This window comes from Microcaecilia unicolor, chromosome 12 (assembly GCF_901765095.1).
Source record: "Microcaecilia unicolor chromosome 12, aMicUni1.1, whole genome shotgun sequence".
In the NCBI taxonomy this organism is placed as follows: Eukaryota; Metazoa; Chordata; class Amphibia; order Gymnophiona; family Siphonopidae; genus Microcaecilia; species Microcaecilia unicolor.
In genome coordinates, this window is record NC_044042.1 from 2162454 (window position 1) to 2189373 (window position 26920).

Sequence of the window (26920 nt, forward strand, 5' to 3'; positions counted from 1 at the left end):
CCTCAAACCTCTGCTGTCGCACCAAACAAATACATAAGACTAGCCCTTAAATCTATCACCTGCAAACGCAGTTAAATTAGGCCCTAATTAGCACCATGATAATAGGGTCTAATTAGAGTTAAGTGGTGCTAGTTTGCAGTTACATGTGTCCTTTAGTAGCGATTCTATAATTTAGCAAACAGCTGCTTGGGGGACTTCAGGTGTTTCTGGGACAGGGCCAGCACTTGCTTGCTGAAGTTAGGGGCAATGTTTCCACCAGCCTTTGACATGGCATAAGTGCTAAAACGCAGACTTACGCTCAAATTCCATAACAACAAGTTCGTGCGTAATTGCTGATACAGAATTTGTGCTGGGTGCCCAGCATTCCAATACCTAAGAAATCTTTATAGAGTTAGGCAGCACAAACCTGGGATGGCACTGCTGCATTCACCCTCCTCCAAGCCAGGCCTGCCCCTAAAACAAAGCAAGGCCTGCTACACCCCCACCCCCCTGCAACAGGCCATGAATGCGCACACCTACCACTCTTACGTTTTATGGAGGGCAGTGGCCATAGCACTCATCCATTCCTACTGGGGGAGGGGAAGCAGGAGCTGTGTGGGGCAGAAGGTTCCCCATGTCCATTCCTGCAGTAGCCCTTGCCAGTCAGGTTTTCAGGATATCCACAGTGAATAAGCATGAACTTGATTTGCATACACTGCCTCCATTACATGCAAATGTTTCATGCATATTCATTGTGGATATCCTGAAAACGTGACTGACAAGGAGTATACTCCAGGACCGAACTTGGGGAAACGGTGCCCTAAGCTGTCAGATACATAAGGGGCAGCAATGCACGCTTTATACGCAAACACAGTGCCGAGGCATTGCAGACTTCCCTGGCACACCCAACTCCACCATAGGCAGCAGTAGTGCAAAGTTTCAAACACCCTTCCAAGATCAGGAACAACATGCACTTCCCCACAAAAGGTGTCTATTATGCATCTTTACTTGTGTTCTACTTAATTTACTGAAAGAGCAAAATAAACAATATGCATGGACCTTCTGAAACTTAGTGGGGCGGCTATATGCGCAGAGAGTGCGAGAGGTTGGCGAGTGGGAAGGGTAACTGGACTGTGTGCATGTGGTGCACAGGATGGCCTTGGGAGTGACCACATACTAACTTCTACTGCAACATAAGTACTTCCTCCTGCTAAAATGTCCCCTCAACCCTGGGTTGCAGATACAGAGAATATGATGCAAGCTAAGATCGATAAGGCCCATCCAGTCTCCTTCCTGGTGCATTATTGTAAGCCACACTGAGCCCGCAAATAGGTGGGAAAGTGTGGGATACAAATGCAATAAAATAAAAATAAATAAATAAAAATCTCTGGCTTTCCTCAGAAGCAGGATCCTTGGTGCATACCCCAAAAGCCAGCTTTTGAATTCCATTAATGATTTTGCCACCTCCCCGATGGGAGACCTTGGAGCGCTTCATCCATCACCCTTTCCATGAAGAAAAACAAACACTCTTTTGCTGTCCCCCCCCCGCATCCTCAGATCAGGGCTACTACTTCTGCAGCTTTTCTCTGAAAGAAGTATGACATTTCCAATGTTTCTCAAATCCCCCATTTCTCCTCTCCTTTAGGGTATAATTTGGATAGCTTTCTCTGTACCATCACTTGCATGTTCTCCATAACTGGACACAATATTCTAGGTGCGATCTCATCAACAACCTTTAAAAAGCATACTCAATACTCACGGAGTCCTGACTAAGCATTCTGCTGCTCTGCAGATGTCAAGGATTGGAGCTTGCAGCAGTCTCATGACAGCCAAGGGGATCTTGGCAATCCTTAAGGTGTACAGTTCACTTTCAGACTGGCAAATAAGAAGCAGCCCAGATTCACGCTCTGCAACAGAACAATACCTGTGTGACACAAGGAAAGAAATTATCTGCACTCTACAATTTCAGAGTACAAAAAATGCCACAGATGGATTGTAAAAGCTTCAACCATCCCCTGTTCTCCCACACCGATGGCATGAACAAGGCTGGTAATGGCCAGGCTGCACATGGAAGACCCTTTTCATCTACTATGCAGAACAATTACACAACAGTTTATTAAAACTTGCCTTAAACCTGTCTTGTTCTGAGGCCAGGTAAACACAAATGCAAACACGAATAACATTCCTGTTAATATCATCTTTGTATACATGGGTATCTACATAAATATCTTACACGAGCGTGTTTAACGTTAAACTAGGAGTCAAATAACTTTGAATGGTACTGCAGCGACCCTCTACAAGAAAAGTCTTCTTTCGCTTGTACCCACCAAACCCTGACCTACATTCGTCAGGATGAGAGAGGAAATGACAGTCCACAGGTGTCAATTCTTCAGTTACCCAGGGCCCCTCCCCACTGGAGTAATGACCTTTTAATGTGTAAAAGGAGGAGGGTAATTCACATCGCTTTAAAAAGAACTTCCAAGAACACCTCCTTGCCTGTACCCTATCACGTCAAGAACTGAGCCTGTGCCCAATATACATTGCATTAGAGGTGAGGTTCAGTGAAGGGTTTTGATGAAAATACAGTACAAGACTACATCACAGCGGTTTACAGTACATAGTTTTGGTAATGCAATTAAATAAAAACAGTACAACAGAGTTGAGTCATCGTGGATAGGATGTTGAAATCTTCCGCTCAATGTGCTGCGGCGGCTAAGAAGGCAAACAGAATGTTGAGTATTATTAGAAAAGGGATGGAAAACAAGCATGAGGATGTTATATTGCCGTTATATCACTCCATGGTGCGACTGCACCTGGAGTATTGTGTTTAGTTCTGGTTGCATCATCTCAAAAAAGATATAAAGGAATTGGAGAAGGTGCAGAAAAGGGCAACGAAAATGATAAAAGGGATGGGACGACTACCTTATGAGGAGAGGTTAAGAAGGCTAGGACTCTTTAGCCTGGAGAAAAGGCGGCTGAGGGGTGATATGATAGAGATGTACAAAATAATGAGTGGGGTAGAGCGGACAGATGTGAAGCGTTTGTTTACGCTTTCTAACAATAATAGAACTAGGGGACACAAGATGAAATTAGAATGTGGTAGGTTTAAAACAAATTGGAGAAAGTTTTTCTTTACTCAGCGTGTGGTTAGACTCTGGAACTCATTGCCGGAGAAGGTAGTGACGGCAGCTGGCCTTGCTGAGTTTAAAGGAGGTCTGGACAGATTCCCGAAGGAAAAGTCCATTGATCGTTATTAAATTTTGGGGTTTTGCCAGGTTGTTGGGGCCTGGTTTGGCCACTGTTGGAGACGGAGTGCTGGGCTTGATGGACCTTTGGTCTTTTCCCAGCGTGGCAGTACTTATGTACTAATAAGCCCAAGGCTTTTCAATAGGCTTATTATCCTTATTACTCAGCTACCTGGCTGGTTAGCTTTTGTGCTCCCTTTCTATTACTTTTTTTCCTTAGCCTTTGCTGTCCTCTCTCGCTCTCAGCTGGTGTTCTTATTCAGTTTTCCTTGTGTTTTTACTGATTTTATTTGTAAACTGCTTGGATTTTATAAAAGGCGGTATATTAAACTAAACACAGCACATCATATAACCAAGACACAGGCAGATTATTCAGTAAACATTATTATTTATTAGGATTTATTTACCGCCTTTTTGAAGGAATTCTCTCAAGACGGTGTACAGTAAGAGTAGATCAAACCTGAGCAATAGACAATTACAGCAGTAAAAATATTCAAAAACAATACACATATGGCATGGTATACTGTGATTGATGTAAAGAAAGTTGCACATGAGGTCAGAGAAATGGTTAAATGTTATCTCAGCTAGGGTAGGAGTGGATAAACATGACCTGCTGCAGTATATGAATTGATGTTAGACAGGTAATCGGTTTATTCAAGGCTGTAGGTAAGTCAGGTTCAATGGGTGTGAGTAGCTGCACATCATCCGCATAGATGTAGAACTGAGTGTCCATTGACCGAATCAGCTCAGCTAGTGGTTTGAGGTAGATATTGAACAGAATAGGTGACAGTATCGATCCTTGTTGTACTCCGTAGGTAAGTGTCCATGGTGGTGATGAGTTGCTGCCAAACATTATGGATTATTGCCTGTCTGATAGGTAGGATCTGAACCAAGCAAGTACTATTCCATTGATACCTGTTTATGTCAGTCGTGCTAGCATGATACCATGATCCACGGTGTCAAAGGCTGCAGAGAAATCAAGAAGTACTAACATCGAGGCAAATCCCTTGTCTCGGTTTCTGTGAAGATCATCTAGTAGGGATACAAGGACTGTTTCTGTACCATAACCAGGTCTGAATTCAGATTTGACATGGATTTAGCCAGTTTCTCTTTTCTAACCAATCATTAAGCTGCCCGTCTGTAGCCTTCCCTTCGACTTCGTTCCCCTGCCCCCCCCCCTCCAGCCACCCTGCGATTCTCCTCTCTCCCCTGCTCCCCCCTCCAGCCACCCATTGATTCTCCTCGTTACCCTGTTTACCTCCGTCGAAACGGCCGTGTCTTTGAAAGCCCTGCCCATCTGTAGCCTTCCCTTCGCGATTCTCCTCGTTACCCTGTTTACCTCCGTCGAAACGGCCGCGTCTTTGAAAGCCCTGCCCTCTGAGTCAAAAGTGCCCTGGTAGAATGGGCTCGCAAGGAAACCGGAGCCATCCGACCAGACAAGAAGCAAGCAGAACAAATCGCCTCCCGAATCCACCGAGCGGTACTTGGCTTAGATGCAGCGTGACCGCGTCGAGACCCTGAAAGAAGCACAAACAGATGATCAGTTTGGTGAAAATCATTTAAGACATTCGCAAATAGCGGAGAAGGACCCTGCGCACATCCAAGCAACGAAGGGCGTGAAAATCTGAAGGATAGTCTTCCTCTCGAAAGGCAGGAAGGCACAGGTCGCAAAGTCACTCCTGCCTCAGAAAATTGCGAAAAAGGATCACGACATGAGAGTGGCTGAATCTCAGAGATCCTCCGAGCTAAAGCCATAGCCACCAGATTCACCGCTTTCAAGGTGAGATCTTTCTCTGAAGCCTTATGCAAAGGCTCAAATGGCAGGCCCTGCAAAGCCCTGAGAACTAAGTTAAGGTTCCAGGATGGAGAGGGACGACGTAAAGGAGGACACAAGTGCAGACCCCCCCACCCACAAAAAATGCACCACATCAGGATGTGCAGCTAGGGAGGAACCAGAGACTCTACCACGAAAACAAGCTAGAGCCACCACCTGAACACGAAGGGAATTATAGGCTAAACCATCCTGCAAAAAGCCAAACGCTGAGGAACCGAAGCTTGTAGAGGAGATCAAGCGCGAGCCTCACACCACTCCACAAAATAGCATCAAACCCGAGCATACGGTGTAGAGGTAGACCGCTTGCGAGCCTGCAACAGAGTTGTGATAACCACCTCAGAACAGCCCTTTTTTCTCAAGCTTGCACGCTCAAGAGCCAGGTCGTAAGACCAAAGCAGCAGGGATCCTCTATCTGAATGGGTCCTTGAAGGAGGAGACCGGGAAGATCTGGAAGTCGAAAGGGCGGTTCCACCAGAAGGCGCACCAAGTCTGCATACCAAGGGTGTCGCGGCCAATCCGGAGCCACTAGGATGACCCAGCCCGAGTGAAATCTGATGCGCCACAGCATCCGGCCGATCAAGGGCAACGGGGGAAACACAAAGAGAAGATGATCCTTTGGCCAAGGTTGCAGCAGGTGTCCTGCCTGCTGAAGAAGACGGCCACCTTGGCATTCGTCTGAGTCACTATGAGGTAGATCCCGGGAACCCCCCCATTTCTGACAAATCAGCTGAAACGCCCCCACCAACAGCTCCCATTCTGCAGGATCCAAGGAGTGATGGCTGAGAAAATCCGCCTGCACATTGCTGTGACCCGCTACATGCGCTGCTGACAGGCAAAGCAGGTGCCTCTCTGCCCACCGGAGAAGACAATCTGCCTCGGTCGCCAAGTCTGGACTGTGAGTGCCTCCCTGACGATTGATGTAAGCCACCGCCGTCGTGTTGTCCGAAAACACACAAACCTCCTTGCCGCATAACAGTGTCCGGAAGGCCATCAGGGCGTTCCCAATCGCTCGAAGTTCCAGACGAATGATTGGCCAAGTCACTTCCAGTGCTGACCAAGCACCCTGGGCATAATGGTGAAGACAATGAACTCTCCATCCTGAAAGACTGGCATCCGTGACTACTACTATCCACTGAGGCGTTGCTAGAGAAATGCCTCTCCGAAGATGAGGGCCCTGAAGCCACCAGCTTAAACTGCGGCGAGCCTGGGCAAGCCAAGATAGCCTCCATAGGTAATCCTGAGACACCAGAGACCATCTGCTGAGGAGAGAAGACTGCAGAGGGCATATGTGAGCCTGGGCCCATGGGACCACATCCAGTGTCACTGCCATGGATCCCAAAACCTGGATGTAATCCCAGACCCTGGGAACTGGAAATGCCAGAAGATGGTAAATCTGGGAGCAAAGCTTGATAATGCGCTCCTCAGGAAGAGAAACCCTTCCCAGCTTCGTGTCGAAATGGGCCCCTAGATAATCCAACTGTTGCGAAGGAATGGGATGACTCTTGGGGGGTTGAGAACCCAGCCCAGAGACTGCAGAAGAGCAATGACTCGATGGGTCGCCTTGCGACTCTCCAACACCGAGTCTGCCCGAATCAGCCAGTTGCCCATACAGGGATGCACTCTGATGCCCTCCTTCCTTGGAGAACATTCAAGGAATAGTAGACAGGCCAAAGGGCGTTGCCTGAAACTGGAAATGATGCCCCAGAATGGCAAAGCGCAGAAATCGCTGATGTGGAGGCCAAATGGGAATATGAAGATACGCCTCCTTGAGATCTGTTAGGAATTTTCCCGGCTGAACAGCTGCCACAACGGAGCGTAGTGTTTCCATGCGGAAATGCCGTACTCTTAAACACTGATTTATATATCGGAGGTCGAGGATGGGCTGAAAGGAACCTCCTTTGCGAGGAACCACGAAATAGATTGAATAACGGCCAGTCTGCACCTCAGGAGGAGGCACAGGAACCACCACTCCTAAATTCAGCAGAGTGTGAAGTGTAGATTCAACAGCTGCCTGCCTGGGGGTGGAAACACAATGGGACTCAAAAACAATACACAGTATGGCATGGTATACCATTTACAATGTCAACACAATACGTAATAAAACATTATAATTTATAGCTAAGGGTTCAGCAAAAATATTATGCACAAAAGGAGATATAAAGTCCACTAGCATCCACGTGGTTCACTGATGCAAGAAGTGTGTAAAACTGATCACAAAAAAAAAACACCAGAAATTAGACTAAGGAAAAAATCCAGTGAAAGAAATGGACGGATGTTTGGACTGGTCTGGTAAGGAAGGAAAAATTCTGGAAGACTAAAGGAAAAAAAATTATCAGGTAAAACAAAATTTTTCCTTGTAGCCTTAACAGACAAGTCCAGACCAATGGGATGTTGCAAAGCTGTGGCCATACAGTGTGGGACCACAGAAAGAGACACCAGTTTCATAGGCATAATTCAGTGCTGCAGAAAATCAGTCAGGGAACGGCCTATACCTGACTCACTCATTATATACAGGCTGCTACAAACGGGCTTAAGTGGAACTGGTGCTTTGAGAGCTCTACTGAATAGCATATTTTACTATTCGGCTGAATACAAATGAGCACATCCTATATAATAAGCACCTCCAATGTTCTGAAGCTGACTCCGTGGCAGTGAAAGGTTGAAGGGTTCGTGCTACCTCTAGCGCTGTATCCATCTCCTGAATTGACGTCACGTACTTCCAGGTTCGTCACAAACAGCACTGACCAACCACAGGATACCAGCACGAGGCACAACCTCAACGTCTTTAGCCTTCCCTTCAAGTTCATTCCTTCAGAGTCCTGCTCTCGTGGAAAGAGGAAATGATGTCAGCAGGCAGGACTCAGAGGGCAGGGCTTTCAAAGACACGGCCGTTTCGACGGAGGTAAACAGGGTAACGAGGAGAATCGCAAAGGGAAGGCTACAGACGGGCAGGGCTTTCAAAGACGCGGCCGTTTCAACGGAGGTATACAGGGTAACGAGGAGAATCGCAGGGTGGCTGGAGGGGGGGCAGAGGAACGAACTCGAAGGGAAGGCTACAGATGGGCAGGGCTTTCAAAGACGCGGCCGCTTCGATGGAGGTAAACAGGAGAATGAGGAGAATCGCTGGGTGGCTGGAGGGGGGGGGGGCAGGCGAGAGGAGAATCGCTGGGTGGCTGGAGGGGGGGGGCAGGGGAGAGAGGAGAATCGCAGGGTGGCAGGAGGGGGGCAGGGGAACGAAGTCAAAGGGAAGGCTACAGACGGGCAGGGCTTTCAAAGACGCGGCCGCTTCGATGGAGGTAAACAGAAGAATGAGGAGAATTGCTGGGTGGCTGGAGGGGGGGGGGCAGGCGAGAGAAGAATCGCAGGGTGGCAGGAGGGGGGCAGGGGAACGAAGTCAAAGGGAAGGCTACAGACGGGCAGGGCTTTCAAAGACGCGGCCGCTTCGATGGAGGTAAACAGGAGAATGAGGAGAATCGCTGGGTGGCTGGAGGGGGGGGCAGGCGAGAGAAGGAGAATCGTTGGGTGGCTGGAGGGGGAGCAGGGGAGAGAGGAGAATCGCTGGGTGACTGGAGGGGGGACCCAGCGGTCTCACTCTCTCTGGTCACACACACACACTCGCACATTCACTCTCTCTCTGTCACACACACAGTCACTCTCACACACACTCTTTCAAATATACACACTCCGAGAAAAACCTTGCTAGCGCCCGTTTCATTTGTGTCAGAAACGGGCCTGTTTTACTAGTAAATAATAAAAGCAGCAACATGAAATCGGAGATCAAGCATTTATTTCGGTAGGATTTAGCACAATAGAGGACCAGATTATTCGTATTCAAATTTAAGTCACTATTCGGCTGAATACGAAGCGAATCAAATACAAATACTGCCCTACTTAGTTCACTTCTTGTTATGGAAAGGTTTTTGCTTGGTTGTAATTGGCTTAGGGAGTTACTACAAGGATCTGCTTTATCTTACACACCACTTTTTAAACTTCTGTGGAAATTAGATATTGATTTTGGGTTAGACTGACATGGTATTTGCTCCTTTCCTTGTTAACATGAGGAACAATACCCTACTATACCTGAATGTACAACCCTTTAAGCACTTTTGAGCTTGCAAGCAGTGTATAAGAAATTAAAATTAATAAACCCACATCATTGCCCTCTCTTGGAATACAGAAATCACAAAGCTGAAACTGCTGCAAGAGCATTTGTATTCAGAAGAGGTCACCCTTATTTCTAGGACGTTGCTTCAATATTCCCAAATACACACATTTAAAAGGGCTAGAATCTATTTTTTCTTCTTACTCCGCTAAGGGATTCGAGTTTTCTTTGCTTCTGTGCCAGGGAGAATTTCTGGCTTTCTGTATAACCCCTTCTTCCTGCTCTACTCGGTCTCTGGTTTCCTCATTAGTCAGGTCTCTTTTTTTCTTTGTAAATAATATCCACAAAACCATTACTTAGAAAAACAAAAACCTGGACAATGACAGCTTGAAGAATCTGCGATGCCATCAATGATTAGAAAGCACATGGAGCAATTAACAGTTTATTTTTACAGGACACAACACAAAGTCCTCTTATGCCACGGCCAGGGGACTGCTGCCTGGTTTGTTGCACCTGCCTCTTTCTGGAACTCCTAGGGCTCAATCGGTTATCTTATATTTGGTAATCTGGGGAAATTATTTGTTTACAAGTGTGATTTTGTTATGTCTAATGTACTAGAATTGTACTGCTCCCATATCCTGCCATCATGAAGGTCACTGCTAAGAAATGCATCTATGGGGACTACGACCCATGGGCCAAACACTAAATCCCCAGGGCCATCATACAGCAAATGATCCTGGATGTACAAGTCATCTCCATTTTAATTAGGTTGCTAATATAACAGCTGCCTTCAGAAATGTCCAGTGAAGCTCAATGCGTTCAGAGTAATCGCCACGATTGTTCTATTTGTATTGAATGAGAAATCATAAAATAAGTCGTGGCCCACAAGCATCTATACCTACAAGGGATGTTCTTCACGATGGGCTTAGCCTTTGGAATGCCAGATCTTCCTGCTTCACCAGTCCAGGAACAACCACCATCAGCAAAGGAACTTAAAAAAAAAGAGCAGGACACATGGAGGGGCATTTTTGAAAGAACGTCCAACTGATAATATCCATCCCGCAGCCATTTTCAAACGGGAAAAACGTCAGGATTTCCTGTTCAAAAATACGGGAGGACGTACTCTGAAAACGTTCAAAATGAACAGACATTTTCCAAAAATGTCTAGTTTCACTTGTACAAAAATGGCCACACAGACGTCCCTGCACAGCAGAGGGGCAGCCTAGTTTTTTACTTGTATTTTCACTATTTATATACTGTTTAGATGTAAGTGCTTCTTCAGTCTTCTTTTTCAGGTACTAGCACTGCCCCTAATGGGCTCACAATCTAGTATTATATTGTACCTGAGGCAATGGAGGGCTAAGTGACTTGCCCAGGGTCATAAGGAGCTGCAGAGGGAATTGAACCCGGTTCTTCAGGATCTGAACCCTAACGCATAATCATTAGGCCACTCCTAGTACTAATCCCACCTTAATTCATTTATAGGTTATTGTGAGCCCTCCAGGAACAGATAAAAAAACTAATGTACCCAAAGGTTCACCACTACAACAGCCACCATGCTTGCAGGTATAACTTCAGGTACAGTAACATAGCAACATAGTAGATGACGGCAGAAAAAGACCCGCATGGTCCATCCAGTCTGCCCAACAAGATAAAACTGATATGTGCTACTTTTTGTGTATACCTTACCTTGATTTGTACCTGTCCTTTTCAGGGCACAGACCGTATAAGTCTGCCCAGCACTATCCCTGCCTCCCAACCCCCGGCTCTGCCACCTAATCTCAGCTAAGCTTCTGAGGATCCATTCCCTCGGAACAGGATTCCTTTATGTTTATCCCACGCATGTTTGAATTCCGTTACCGTTTTCTTCTCCACCACCTCCCGCGGGAGAGCATTCCAAGCATCCACAACTCTCTCCGTGAAAAAATACTTCCTAACATTTTTCTTGAGTCTGCCCCCCTTCAGTCTCGTATCGTGCCCTCTAGTTCTACCGCTTTCCCATCTACGGAAAAGGTTCATTTGCGGATTAATACCTTTCAAATATTTGAACATCTGTATCATATCACCCCTGTTTCTCCTTTCCTCCAGGGTATAAATGTTCAGGTCAGCAAGTCTCTCCTCATACGTCTTGTAATGCAAATCCCATACCATTCTCGTAGCTTTTCTTTGCACCGCTTCAATTCTTTTTACATCCTTAGCAAGATACGGCCTCCAAAACTGAACACAATACTCCAGGTGGGGCCTCACCAACGACTTATACAGGGGCATTAAAACCTCTTTTCTTCAGGTACAGTAGATATTTCTATGGTCTAGGACAGGGGTAGGCAACTCCGGTCCTCAAGAGCCGCAGGCAGGTCAGGTTTTCAGGATATCCACAATGAATATGCTGGAGATAGATTTGCAAGCACTGCCTCCATGGTATGCACATCTATCTCCTGCATATTCATTGTGGATATCCTGAAAACCTGACCTGCCTGCGGCTCTCGAGGACCGGAGTTGCCTACCCCTGGTCTAGGAGGGCTGACATATTTGTACAGAAATAAAAGAGTTAAAGTGGGAGTTACACCTGGGTCCCTTTGTCCAAAAATCCACTGCACTGACCGCTAGGCTACTCCGTACCCTTGCTTGCTGCTTTCTTAGGAATGGCCATAATATCTGAAGCTGTCATAGAGCCTGGTATCCACCGTCACTCTCAATTCTTAGGGGAGGGGGTGGCTGGGGGGTCAGCAGTCACTGGGAGATGGAGGGGTCATGCCTTCACCCCTCCACGGGTCAGCTGCTCAATCATGGCACCTTTTTGTACCCTTGACAGGATTACATAAGAATAGTTATACTGGGTCAGATCAATGGTCCATCAGCCCAGGATTCCGCTTCCAACAGTGGCAGAATCCCAAATGATTGAAAACAGGTCTAGATAAAAACATCCTCTTTTTTCGACTTGAACATTTCTACCTGTTCCATTATCGCTAAAAGATGTCCTAATTTTCGTCCCACACTAGTCCTGCCCAAACATGCCTCGATGAACTGCCGTGTAAAAATGTCCAAATTTTGCCTTTCAAAAATCACAATTTGAACATTTTCTGTAAATGGACAGTTTTTTGACCATTTTCAGACGTCCATCTGCTTTGAAAATGAGCACCAAGGTGATGTAAGTTCATGCACACATGCACTTTAAAACTTCCTTAAAATAATTTGTTCATTGTCATCCAAATACTCCAATAAAATTTGATACAAATAGTGAATGAAGGGACTGAGTTAACTCAGTGTTGTCAAACTCATTTCAACATCAGACCTTACTAGGAAAGGAAAAAACATACTTTAAGCAGGCCCTTTGATGTTGTGGCCAAAGAGGCTGGCTGCAGTGCTTTATTTATTTCAATTTCTATTCTGCACATTCTTGGCGGATTACAAAGTTACATACAAAGTAATGAAATACATCACAACCCTCAAACCAAAAAAACAAAAATTGTTAACATAGCCTCTCCACCCCACAAATCCATGAAACCTCCCACCTCTGCAAATGCTTTTGAAAATAAAAATGTTTTAAACTAATTTCTAAAGCTAAGCAACGCTTCAGCTTAACGCATTTTCACTGGCAAGGTATTCCAGAGCTTAGGCTCCACAATTTGAAAAGTCATAGCATATTAAATTATGTATCTTTTTTTCTGATACGTGTCCACCTAATTTAAATTATAAGAACAGCCGTACTGGGTCAGACCAATGGTCCATCTAGCCCAGTATCCTGTTTCCAACAGTGGCCAAGCCAGGTCACAGGTACCTGACAGAAACCCAATCAGTAGCAACATTTCATGCTACCAATTCAGAGGCAAGCAGTGGCTTCCCCATGTCTATCTCAATAACAGACTGGACTTTTCCTCCAGGAACTTGTCCAAACCTTTTTTTAAAAACCAGATACACTAACCGCTGTTACCACATCCTCTGGCAACGAGTTCCAGAGCTTAACTATTCTTTGAGTGAAAAAATATTTCCTATTTGTTTTAAAAGTATTTCCATGTAATTTCATTGAGTGTCCCCTGGTCTTTGTACTTTTGAAAAAGTAAAAATCGATTCACTTTTTACCTGTTCTATACCACTCAGGATTTTATAGACCTTAATCATATCCCCCCTCATCCGTCTCTCTTTCAAGATGAAGAGCCCTAACCTCTTTAGCCTTTCTTCATATGGGAAGAGTTCCATCCCCTTTATCATTTTGGTCGCTCTTTGAACCTTTTCTAATTCTATATCTTATTTGAGATATGGTGACCAGAATTGAATGCAATACTCAAGGTAAGGTCGCACCATGGAGTGATACAGAGGAATAATAATATTCTTTGTCTTAGTTTGCATCCCTGTCCTAATAATTCCTAGCATCCTGTTTGCATTTTTTGGCCGCTGCTGCACACTGGGCAGAAGATTTCAGCATATTGTCTTTAATGACACCTAGATCTTTTTCCTTGAGTGCTGGCTCTTAAGGTAGACCCTTTTTTGGGAGGTGGGGGATTGCATGTTCATAGTAAACAGGAAGGAGGGGACAGAAAATAGAGGTAGGGAAGAGGAGATCTGTGGCAAGAGAATCTCATTAGAGACCCCAGAGGAACGAAGTGGAAAAAGATCTAGAGAAGGCAGATCTACTCATACTCCATGATACCTCCAACCCCCTTTACTCACCTCTCTTCACCATCCTGCACCCACGTTCCCCACAACCCACCCTCTAATTTCCTCACTTTATCAGAGATTCCCATCACCCTTTCCTTCAACAACCCACAAGCTCTCCGATCCTCTCCACTCACTGCTGCCACTCTCAGATGCTCCCACTCTCATGTCCTGTGATCTCCTTGGTTACGTTCTTATGATAATCCTGCTTGTTAAGATGAGGAACAGGAGACTGGCACTGTAAGCACCTACAGCCACATCCTCCTCCTTTAGTGCCAGAGGTAAGTGTTGTGCTTTGGGTAGGATGCTGTAGTGCTGTATGGTTCTAAGCATGATGTTCTGGCCCAGCAGCAGAGTAGATGTGGCCCCAGACATCCCATTGCCACTGGCCTCCTCTTAACAAGTGCAGGATCTGCACGGGGTAGAAACATCATGCTTCCAAGACACAAGGCTCAGCTGCTGTCATCATCCTCCTAAGCAGCAGGATCTATTCTTGGGAGGGGGCAGGGGGGGGGCAACACTCACAGCCCAGCCACAAAGGATGCAGCCTGAGATCTGCACTGCACTGTCCTGCTCAGTGCCCTGTGCCACATGCCAATATCACAGAGATCCTAAAGGGTAATAAAGTCAACCTGGCACTTTAGAGCCAAGCCACAGGGAGATGTCCTGAAGGCGTCTAGATCCATGGAGTACCCCCTCTCAACCACCTCCAGAACCCACTGCTCTGAGGTGATGCGGACTCATTCGTTACAGAAGAGAGACAGCCTGCCTCCAACCGGAAACGAGGGACCCGGCACCTGGCTTGCTTGGGACCTCAAAAGGACTCCTGTTTGAATGATTTACTCTGCCCCCCTACCTGGGCTGAAGGGTGCCGAGCGGACCTGAAGTGGCCAGCCCCCTTGAGGCCAAGGTTCACTGTGCACCCTTACCACAGTCAGGCAGATGGAAAGCCACGCCCCCCCATATCCTTCACCGCAAGCACTCCCTAAAGGGCAGCTGACTCAAAAGCTTCTTGGAAGCTGCATCCACACCCAGTGGTGAAGCCATGATCAACGGTGACCCTCGACACCGTCACTGAGCGGGAAGCCAGACGGACTAGATTGTATAGGATGTCTGCCCAAAAAAGCTAACCCGGACTCTAGGCAAGAAGTCTCCGGGGTCTCCGGCAATTGCTGGAACCAATGCAGCATGGAACTGCGTAACTGCCACAAATAGCAGCCTGAATGCTGGGGCCCCCACTGAAAAGGCTAGGTAGAACTGCTGCTCCACATATCTCTCTATATAAAAGGCACCACCAACGTTCTATGAAGCCTCCAGCCGGAAGTGTGAAGGGGGAGAGATATCCGGTTGCCCCATGAGTGTCTGCCCCGCCCTCTGCTCTCTCTGTAACACAAACAGTGAAGGAAAACACAGCAAAGTACGAAATCAAATCGCTCTCTCTGTAACAGTGAAGGACTCAGATGGGGGAGGGGAGCGAGGGCAGGGACACACACTCTCCCACATGCACACAGAAGAAAACCTTGCTAGCCCCCGTTTCATTTGCATCAGAAACGGGGCTTTTTTTTTTACTAGTTTTTCTATATTTTTCAAGGAGCTCCCTAAATGTAAAGCCCCCTTGGACAGGTACAGCAGTCACCATGTCCACTATTGGGATGACAACACTTCTCCACCTCCTCAGCAAAGGCCTACAGATGACCATCCAAGAACTCCACTCCACCATCATCAAGTGGATGAGGGCCTTATGGAGTAGAAAATTCTTTTGGGCCCCAAGTGACAAAAGGGCCAGAATCCATGGGACCCTCTTCCAATAGGGAGGGTCCTCTGAACCAGAGTCCACAGGGGACTTGGAGCCCAAGAGGATCTCAAAGTCCTCTTCTGCTCCCTCCAAAGAAGTTGGACCCCCTGGAACAGCCAGATAGCAGGTGCCGAGACCCCAAAACAGGGCCCTTGCTGATCTCGGGGCTCCTAGGTGCCCTCCCAAGAGGATGAGGGTTAGGGCAAGGGCTAAGATTAGTCCCAAGAGGGGACCTGTACTGGGCCTGCTTACGCATCTAGGTCAAGCTCTGGAATCAAAAAACCACCAGGGCTCCTATGGACCCCCAGGGGCCCCACCGGGACCCGTCCTGCAGAGGAACTCATGGGGACAGGAATGAAAAAGCCATCACCTGACCAGGGGTTTGTCCTCCCTATCTGAGTAAACAGAGAGGAGAGAGGATTCTGCCAATGTGCCTCGGCAGGCACACTGGAGAGTAAAATATACCCATTTGAGCTGAGGGGGGGGGGGGGGGGGGGGGGGAGGGAAGGGAAGAACAGCATATGTAAAATGCTCACTGAGAAAAGACAGACAGATTGACTGAATGAGAACACATTTACACACTATAAAAATAATACATTATCCCTGCTCAGATGCTGGCTCTGAAGGCCGTGTCGCCAGCACCTCGGCACAGGGCTCCAGCACCTCTGCTGTCCCTGGCTCTCTCCGGGTATGCCTAAAGGGAAATTCGCTACTTAGTTCTTTACTATAGCATTAGCCCCTGCCAAAGAGCATGAAGCTGGCCAGGCCAAATGACATTTTTTTTCTTTTCTTTGGAAAATGTGCTGCCGAAGTGAGCATTTTTGAGACGTCTGGGATATGCAGGAGGACCCTGCTGGGAGGGAGGGAGGGAGGAGGGAGTACACCCAAACAGGGTGAACGGGCAAGAGGGGTGGGAGAATACGTGCAATTGGGGGCTTCAGAGCCAAGCTTCGAGCTTAATCGGGTATGGTTCCGAGACTAAGGTCGCAGCTAGCGGAGCAGGGAGCTACGCCAGGGACAGGAGCACCGTCCGCACAACTTGTTGTATTTGTCTCTACCTTCAGTAGGTGGAATCGAGCGCTGTAGCTTATACTGGTGATGTCACCAGCAGAATCAGTATTCTCTACCTCCACCTGCTGGTAGCAAAGGATAACACCCATTGGTTCAGAACAGTGGAGCCGACGCTAAGAAAAGAGTATTACAAGGGATTAAAATTGATACTGAAAAATGCTTTAACATCAAAGAATAAGATAAAAGCAGTTAAAATTGTTATCAAGAGTTTTACCAACAAGGATGCAGGACTAGAAGAAAGAGAAAGACAACTCTTCCTTCTTGTGGAAAAAAGTCTTGACGGAAAAGTAAAATCATTGCAAGCAGAGCTATCCTTGAAAGATGAGTAATAGGATCAACACCTGGATTTTCTGAAAGCTTTCAACAGCCCCTCATGAGAATCTCCTAAGGAAAGGAAAAAGGCTTGGGATAGGAAGAAATGCCCTGATGTGGGCTGGGAACTGGTTAAAAGACAGAAAGCAAAGAGTAGGGTTGAATGGCCAATTTTCTCAATGGAGAAAGGTGAATAGGGACCAGAACTTTTCAACATATTTATTAATGATCTGGAAATGGGAACATTGGAGTAAAATGGCCAAATTTGCAGAAGACAGAAAATGAATCAAAGTTGTTAAACCATATGCAAACTGTCAGAAATTGCAGAAGGATCTCAAGAGGCTGTAAGACTGGACATCCCAATAGTAGAATGTAGACATAGTAACATAGAGGCATATTTTCAAAGCACTTTGGGAGGCTAAGTTCCATAGGTTTCTATGGAACTTTGGGAGGCTAAGTGCTTTGAAAATGAGCTTGATAGTAACATAGTAGATGACGGCAGAAAAAGACCTGCACGGTCCATCCAGTCTGCCCAACAAGATAACTCATATTTGCTGCTTTTTGTGTATACCCTACTTTGATTTGTACCTGTGCTCTTCAGGGCACAGATCGTATAAGTCTGTCCAGCACTATCCCCGGCTCTCAACCACCAGTCCCGCTGCCCACCACCACCAAATGCAAAGTGATACACACAGAGAACAACCCAAGAAAAGGATCTAGTGGACACTGTAGACGATAATACTGAAATCTGCTCAGTGTGAACAGCAGCCAAAAAAAAAAAAAGGAAACATTGTTAGAATTATTAGGAAAGGAGTACAGAATAAAACAATGAATATCTATATGCCTCTGTATCGGTCCATGGTGAGGCTCACTTTGAGAACTGCGTGCAATTTTGGTTGAAACAACTTCGATGTAGTGGAATTAGAAGAGAAAGATATCCAAAATGTTTCATATGAGGAAAGGCTAAAGTGGTTAGGGCTGTTCAGCCTGGAGAAGAAAAGGCCAAGGGGAGGCAAGATAGGGGACTACAAAATCTTGAGTGGAACGAGTAAACGCGAATCAATAGTTTACGCTTTCAAAAAGTACAAAGGAGAGAAAGCACCAAGAAGTTATATAGTAATAAGTTTTAAAAGAAATTCAAAAAAATATGTATTCAAAGCTTAAGTAATCTCTGGACCTGGCTGCCATAGTAAAAGCAGTTAATGCAGCAAAGGATTGGACAAATTCCTGGAGGAAAAGTCCATAAACCATTATTCAAGTAGACCTGGAGAATCCCTGGGGTAAGTAGCATGGAATCTCGCTACGTTTTGAGGTTCTGTCAGGCACTTGTGATCTAGACTGGACAATGTTGGACTTTTGGTCTGACCCAGCACGGCAGCTCTTATGCTTTTACCATGTGCTATGGAATTTTGTTTGGTATCTTTTTTTAATAGAGCTGGTTAAAGTGTGTGCTATGAAGTGCAGATAGTACCGGAGGGCCTTGGTCTCTATACTCCCCCTCCATCCCTTGGGATCTTCAAAACAAAACCTATGTTGTAGCCCCCCCCCCCCCCAATCCACCTCTCCAAGGGTCTGGCTACACATCTTTTCACAAGTTTCCTCTCCCCTCATGGTAATTTTCATCCTGTTTGATTAATTTTTCATAGTTTATTTTCCCCTTGGATTAGGTTTTTGGGATTTTGCCAGGTATTTGTGACCTGGATTGGCCACTGTTGCAAACAGGATGCTGGGCTTGATGGACCTTTGGTCTTTCCCAGTAAGGCAATACTTATGTACTTATGTAGAATAAACAAAGTTGCCACGCTCAGGGGTCAATGCAGAAGGCATGCAGTAGATCCACACACCAATGGTTGAGTTGGTGGCTTCTGCCGCAAGATTAGCAAGAACTATTTTACTAAACTGAAATCCTAGGAACTGAATGGGCTTCCTCTCATTGGCCGTGCAGGAACCGGTAGTGCAGCTTGGTAAAAAAAAATCAGACACGCGTGCACAAAGGTTTTGCGGTGAGGGAGCGTCACTGTGTCAGAAGAAAACCAGATCTGCACAAAACATTAGCTTTCTGTGGCGGTTAATATGCACAAAACAACGTGCCCAGATGAGTGCAGCCACTCATTTTTCTTTGGACATTAAAAAAATAAATAAAATAAAAATTATATCCTACATCATCTGAAAATTTTAAGTCGCTCACAATAAAACAGTCATAATATTGTCACATGAAATAGAAGTAAAAATGAAAGTAAAAAGCATTACACTTTGTTTTTTGATTTTAGTTACAAAACAGTAAAAACATAAAAATAAAAATTAGTCTATCAAGGATCTTTATTGGACATTCTATTCTTAAAATTTATAGTCTGCACTAATCTCATCAATAGATTCTAGGGGGATAACAGATAGACATCTAACCAGATACAGAAATTGACAACAACCGTAGATTACAATTTAAGCAAGTGCATCATTAACAACAATTAAAATAATAAGTGTAAAACTTTTGAGAAAATAAGATGAAATCCGACAGATTATTCCACTGCTTAGTTCCCCGATATTGAAAAGAATTTTCAATTAACGACGTTAAACAAACAGATTTTACTGAAGGAAAGTCAAGTTTCAACAAAGATTGATAACATGAATTTTTACAGTTAATTGGACATGACAGATATTATGGACCCATACCATATAAAATTTCATATACTAATGTTACTAATTTAAAAATCAACTCTCTCCTTAATAGAGAGCCAATCCAATCGTCACAAAAGCAGAGTAACCTGATCATATTTTTTTTGACTCAAAATCAGACAAGCTGCAATATTTTGGAGCAGTTTCAGTCTTGCTGTAATACCACCATAGAACTGCAATAATCTAATTGAGGTAAAATGATTGCCTGAACTACTACCCAAAACCTTTACGTTAAATATGGACGAATTGCACGCAATTGAAAAATAATCCTATCTGAATTCCCAAAACAAACTTGTTATACATCCAGTCAATCAATCGAGTAACATACTGGGCAAACCCATTCATTTCGTCCAAATTCACATATATGCAAAGAACATTAAGAGTGAGGCAGCTGTTACCGCCACTGTCTCTTGTAAAGTAGCAGGTACCTATAATCAGAGAAAAACTGGCATTAAATCCTCTTGACCACCATGGGCATGGTTGTGAATTTCTCGCACTGCGCACGTGTTAAAATCCTACCAAAGCATTTTACATTTATTATATGCAGGTATTCGCTGTCCCCAGTGGACTTAAAATCTAAGTTTTTGTATCTGAGACAATGGAAGGTTAATGAACTTGCCCAGAGTCACAAGGAGCTGCAGTGAGAATCGAACCCTGTTCCCCAGGTTCTCAGCCCACTGCATTAACTATGAGGCTCCTCCTCCACATTACCATTCATTTTGAATATCCTGTGCACTCATATGTCCTATGGGAGTTACATACTGCAGTGAATCCTTTTCTGCACTGTACAGCCAGTAACGAGCATGCAAAACACTTGTTAACTGCACAGTTCTGCCCGTTTGGTCCCTCTGTCACTAGCTTCGAAACAAAGATCCTGGGTGTTATCTGTTAGTTATGGCAGATCAGAAGTGTACCTGAATGTAATTTACCTGCAGCTATTAATGAATAAAATTAATTCCCCTTCAATGTAGGGATGTTTTGTTTGCAGCTCAGCTGTGCATTTGCAGAGCTTCACTAGAGAGAAAGTCTGGCTCCTGGGCACAGTTTACTTGGTCTTTGGTGAAACAGGTGTTATCACATGAAGTAACTGACCCTCTCAAACCATAATCACAATGCTTTTACCAGAGGCTTTGGGGGGGGGGGGGGGGGGAACGACACATATCGGGCTGAACAGCGCCAATTCTACCTAGCTGTTTCTTATATAAAGTGGAAAGTGATCTTAGCAATATTCAAGATTGAATGTTGGCAAGGAACAGCTAAAGAACATATTTATGTAATTTAACATAACACTTGAGTGCTAGGTCATTAATCAGATTACAATTCAAATAACTCATTTGCATTAACTTATGATCTTAAGCTACTGAACATAACAATCAACCATGCTTTTAAGAACTTCCTAAATTTTAAATGAGATGATTGCTTTTGTTTTGTGGCTGTCAAGTCCAATGTCTGGATGGCCTGTGATAGACAAAAGACTTTGCAGTGTCCAGGAGGCTATAAAGCCAGTTTTTTTAATATATAAAATTTGAAATCCAACCAGAAGCCAACTGAATGGTGATATGCGGGCTCCTGAGAGAAGCCTAGACAGGACCTGTTTAATCATCTTTTTACTTATACACATAATGGTAAGGCAGTCGCCTAAAGGAAGAAAACAGAAAAACATGGACAAATCTGTGCCAGCTTGGCGGCTCCACGTTGAGGATGCACAAGCAGCAGGGTCTTCACACCCACGTCACCATGTCTGCGTGAGGGAGTAGTTATCTGTGCCCCTGTATGATTTGATGGGAAAGTTAGGAAGGAATAGAAAAACAGTGAAACCCCCCCAGGTAGTTGTAAAAAGAACCAAGGCTACAGCACTACAAACTGATTTGGAAATCCAAGAGAAAAAGCATATAACTGTTCAAACCCCTCTCCCCATCAAAAATAAAAACTAAAGAACCAACCAATCAACTTAAGGTTGCATTTGCTAAGTACATACCGTATCCCCCCGAGCCCTTGGCTAAATCTAACGCACATAGAGACTGGCAAAGAAGTTCATTTGTTCTCATGTACTGTGCTACCACAGCTCACACCCATCCCACCCCAAAACTAATATTACTGAAAATGAGAACAGTTTACATGTAGGCTGTACAGAAAGTCAGAATCCACTACACTACAAACCTTCCAATATTAACATAAAACCAGATGTGTCTCTTTACAGCCACAGCACACATATGAAATCTCTTTCTGGACTTCTAAGAGCATTTCTGATGTTCATGATAACTTTAAAAAAAGGCAGATCAGCGTGTGCCTATGGAAATCAAGAAGTCCGACCTAAATGGGTACAGGAATGGGTCTGGCATATATACCTTTCTGTGGCACAACCTAAGCGATTCACATGTTACCTATAAGTACTCTGTCATTAATAAGCTCACAATCTAAGCTTTTGTACCTGGGGCAATGGAGGGTTAAACGACCTAACCCAGGGTGATAAAATAGCTGCAGCAGAAAGTGAACACCCTTTCCCTGGTTCTCAGCTCACTGCACTAACCATTAGGCCCTTCCTCCACGCCAAAGAACCGATGCCACTGCTCAGTGGTAATTCCACATCCCATTCATGTGCTGACTGCCTGGCAGTCTTCCCAAGGATGCTGGAGAAGACGATGAGCAAGGTATGGCCAGGATCTGCATCTAGCAGTGGAAGGAATATATTTAAAATATAGCTGCAACTTATGATCTATACTAGAATTATAGGATTGTGTGAAGAACCGAAAGAAAAGCGTGCTGAAGCAAATGAAGAGAGCAGAAAATCAGATACTCAAGGAAAAAGCAAAGATCTAGGGGGAGAAGCATTAAACTTACCGAGTTAACAACATGCTTTCTAGACCAGTTTTAGCTGCTTTAGCAAGCATGTTATTCAGCTGGAGATGCACAAAGGACAACTGTGGGTTTTTTTTTTTTTTTTTACCATGTGGAGCAGGAGAGAACGGGAATCCTATGCTAATCTATTTAAATTAGGTATTAAGCATTCCAAACAATGCACAGCCTTTTTCCTCAGTGATGCACAAAAGCAGCCCTTACCTAACGGGAGGCCTGGAACTGTCGGTTCTGGCAGCTCTTCATTGTTGCAGGTACTCCACAGCTGCTCAGGATCCTCTGCTGCTCCCTCCCTGCTTCACCCTACTCCCTCACAATTGCAGATCCATCTGGAGGGCAATCAAAAAGCTACACACATGATGGAGCAGAAGTTTACATGCGTGTATTAAAGTCATGGGAACGCTGTGGAGGGCTGTTCTGCGAATGCGCTGGCTTGAGCTGCATGGTAAAAGTCCGTGTAGCTCATTTGCATGCGATTTGTTTTGAGCATCCCTCGCTATTTCCACCTCGGTAATTTTTTTCTGAGATGGAAATAGCAAGTGACTTTGATGCATCCCTCCCCCCCCCCCCCCCAAAAAAAAAAAGGTCATTCTTTTTGTTCTCCTTAAGATTTGGATAATCCCTTCACCTCTTCTCCAATATAATGTTATTAAGAGACCAGCAAGGGCAGCCACCCTCAGAGAGAGAAGCCCCCTCAGAGAGAGAAATTTCATCCTCAACTAGGGGTGGGGGGTAGGCAGTAATGGTGGCAGCTCATAATGTCATTACAAAAGAAAAAAAAAAGGAAAAAAATCCTCTCTACCCCTGCAGGCCTCTGAAAACAAGGAAACCCAAGGGGACCTGAAAACCAGGCTTTTCCCCTATTTCAAATCAGTAGCAGAAAACAGGATGCCACTCAGAAACCGTGTGTGTGTCGGCTCCGGGAGACCACGGGGCCAGCAGTATTGGAAAAAGAAAACCTCATGTGTGGTCAGTCAACATTCCTTCAAGTCACCCCCCCTTCCACAAAGAATGAAAAGGGTCACATCCAATCGACCTTTGCAGGGCTGCAAGAATCTACTTGTTCAAAAACAAAAGACCAGAAATCTGAATGAGTGCTGGTCAAAAGAAAGCTTACCCCTTTGAGCAGAGGAGACAATGTGGTAAATACTGAAAGCATCACAGCACCCTAAAAATGTGTCAGAATCCCTCCAGCTCCCCCAAACCCAGAGAAGCCACAGGCTGAAACAGAAACAAAATCTTGCCCAATGCTCACATCCGAGACGTCCTCTGATGGAGTTCCCAGCACCAGGCTGAAAATTTCTCCTACTCAGCGCACCAGGGTACGTGCCCTTAACAGCCTCTGGTTCTCTCTCCTTCCATAGCTCAAGACCTGCTTGGAGGCCCGACTACTTCTGACTTGATTCCAGAGAAGGAGACAGAAATTTGCTCATTCTTAGCTGCCTATGGTGGTATCGCAGTTCATGACACTAAAAACACAGTCTTTCACGCCAAATGAGCTGTGAAGACTTTCTATAGCGCTGACCTATCAATATTCATTTAGACTGACACAGTAAACAGGTAAAGCCCAAGAGATTAGCGGAAAAATGCTGCTCAATCTTGCCAGTGAATGGGGGCTACGGCTAGCTGATAAATGGCCTCCATTTAGTCCAGAACAAAGTGTGAAATGGCCAGGTTCACACTTCACAGCCAGAGTGTCTGTACACTGGTTGCAGAGGAAAGAAAGCCCGTACCATCTGGAGGGGTTCACTAATGAGATACAGGTCATTTTCATATGGGCAATAGAATTATGTTTGTATGAATTAATTTGGCTTAAAAAAAACTATACAAATCAGAGAGTTAGACTCTAAGCCATACAGTTCCAAGGAACTTTTATGTACGGATTTTTTTTTAGGGGGGGGGGGGGGAAGAAAAGAATAGCATATAGGGAACAAGGGCTGCTAATAGATTTTTATTTATTTGTTACATTTGTACCCCACATTTTCCCAGGCTCAATGTGGTTTACATAGTACTGTAATGGTGTTCGCCAAGTCGGTTGATAACAAATACAAGGTTACATTGTGGTTTGATGAGGTAGGTGTGTGTCTGGCACCATGAGGATCGAAGGGAATGTAAAATTGTTTATTGTCCCGTACGATCATTGGTTATGCTGTGTTGCTGGGTACGGTGATATACCCCACCGATGATATACACAATGGGAAAAGCTTCATTTTACTGAAACAAAATTCACATCTTTTCCAGAAAATGTGAGTGTAATTGTGTGGTGGGTGTGTTTCTTCAGCCTAGACCTAACAATCATAAAGCTACATTTGCGATCCATAACAAAATCCCATCATAACTACATCACAAGTGCAAATGCAACCTGAAACTAGCCAATCCCAGCAGAAATAAGAGATTTACTGAGCTGAAATCCAGGGAAGCCAGGATTCAAATCCCAACTCTCCCTCTGACACACCTCATGACCTTGGGCAAGTCACTTGACATGCCAGTACCTAAGGTGTGCTTCCATGCAGGCATTAAGGGGGGGGGGGGGTAATGGATTTAATATATTTTTGCTTATTTTTGTTACATTTGTACCCTGCACTTTCCCACTCATGGCAGGCTCAATGCGGCTTACGTATACGGGTACTTATTTGTACCTGGGGCAATGGAGGGTTAAGTGACTTGCCCTGTGTCTGAAGTGGGAATACAACTCAATTCCTCAGTTCCCCAGGACCAAAGTCCACCACCCTAACCATTAGGCCAAATATACTGCCTCTCTGTAGTACAAAGTGGTTTAAATATATTATATGCAGGTACTTTCTCTGTCTCTTTTGTACCAGGGGCAACGGAGGTTTAAATGACTTGCCCAGATAATAACGAGCCACAATGGGAATCAAACCCGGTTCTCAGCCCACTGCTAATAACCATTAGGTTACAAAGGAGTGGAGGAGTAGCATAACACACAACATTTACCACAAGTCCTGGGACCCATGAACTAAAATGAGCACTAACAAAGTAGTGTTTACTAATCTAGACCTTAGATTGTATCTGATCGTAACTCACTTTTAGCAAGTAATCACATCTAAAATCCAAACCCTCCGTGGAAAACAGCCTTCGTGTTCTCCTGCCCCATGGACTAGGGAGGGACGGGAAGCACTTGTCTGCAGAACTCTCCGGTCACCTTCATGGTAAACTGTCCCACAGTGAACACAGCACACCTTCCCAGCTGCCATCTCTGCAATCCCACCAGATGTGGCATACCCCAAACCTATCTAACAAGGGAATGGCTTGAAAGAAAGCTATGTTCTAACTACCCACTAAATTGGAGCTTTACGGAAGCCATTTCATGGATTTTCAAAAGACATTTGACAAAGTACCTCAGGAAAGACTCCAGAAGAAATTGGAGACTCATGGGATAGAAGGCAGTGTCCTATTGTGGTTAAAGGATAGAAAACAGAGAGTAGGGTTAAATGGTTAGTATTCTCAATGGAGAAGGGTAGATAGTGGGGTTCCCCAGGAGATGGGCGTAACTAGTGAGGTAATTAAATTTGCTGACAACACAAGAAAGTTGTTGCCCTTCTCTGAGCCTTTTGCAGTTCCACTACAACTTTTCTGAGACGCAGTGATCAGAACTGTACACAATACTCAAGGTGCATTGCCTAATAATTCCTAACATTGTTTGCTTTGTTGACGACCACCATACAGTGAGCAGAAGATTTCAACATACTGTCCATGAAGACACTGAAATCCTTTTCCATGATGTAGTTGTAGTCTATTTTATCACTCATGAAGCCTCATTGTACTCATGAGATCAAACACTGCCACCCTGAGGTCCCATAAGTACATACTTATTGCCATACTGGGACAGACCAAGGGTCCATCAAACCCAGCATCCTGTTTCCAACAGTGGCCAATCCAGGTCACAAATACCTGGCAAGATCCCAAAAAAGTACAAAACATTTAATACTGCTTAGACCAGAAATAGTAGATTTTCTCCAAGTCCAATTTAATAATGGTCTATGGACTTTTCCTTTAGGAAGCCAGCCAAACCTTTTTAAAACTCTGCTAAGCTAACCGCCTTTACCACATTTTCTGGCAACAAAATCCAGAGTTTAATTACACGTTGAGTGAAGAACTGTGCTGGCTTGATAGTTCTCTAGAGCTCCGACAAAAGATCCTACGCATAGTTGTGACATTCCTGGGACATGGCTCTGTTAAGGTATCAGTGGAAGTGTTACCACCTGACCTGACTAAAACATTAGCACTGAAAAGTTAAATCCACTCTCTAGGAAGGAAGGAAGGTTTGGATCCCTAATAAATTAAGTGTTCAAGAGCCTCCAGCATGTTGTCCTTTAGCCAAGAGCGAGCCTCACAGACACCTTAGTGCAATGCTTTGCTCATGCTCACGTAAGCAGCGA

The 26920-nt window shown here is 44.9% G+C and overlaps 1 protein-coding gene across 2 annotated transcripts in view; it reads right to left on the minus strand.

The window, feature by feature from the left end:
• USP49 (ubiquitin specific peptidase 49) overlaps positions 1-26920 on the minus strand; it is a 50788-nt gene that overhangs the window by 14296 nt on the left and 9572 nt on the right. Inside the window, exon 2 of one of the 2 annotated variants that reach the window (XM_030220599.1) lies at positions 1739-1886. The gene's annotated coding sequence lies outside the window, so the exon portion shown is untranslated. Of the gene's footprint in view, positions 1-1738; positions 1904-26920 lie in introns of both variants that reach the window. The other variant, XM_030220600.1, reaches the window with a different exon arrangement.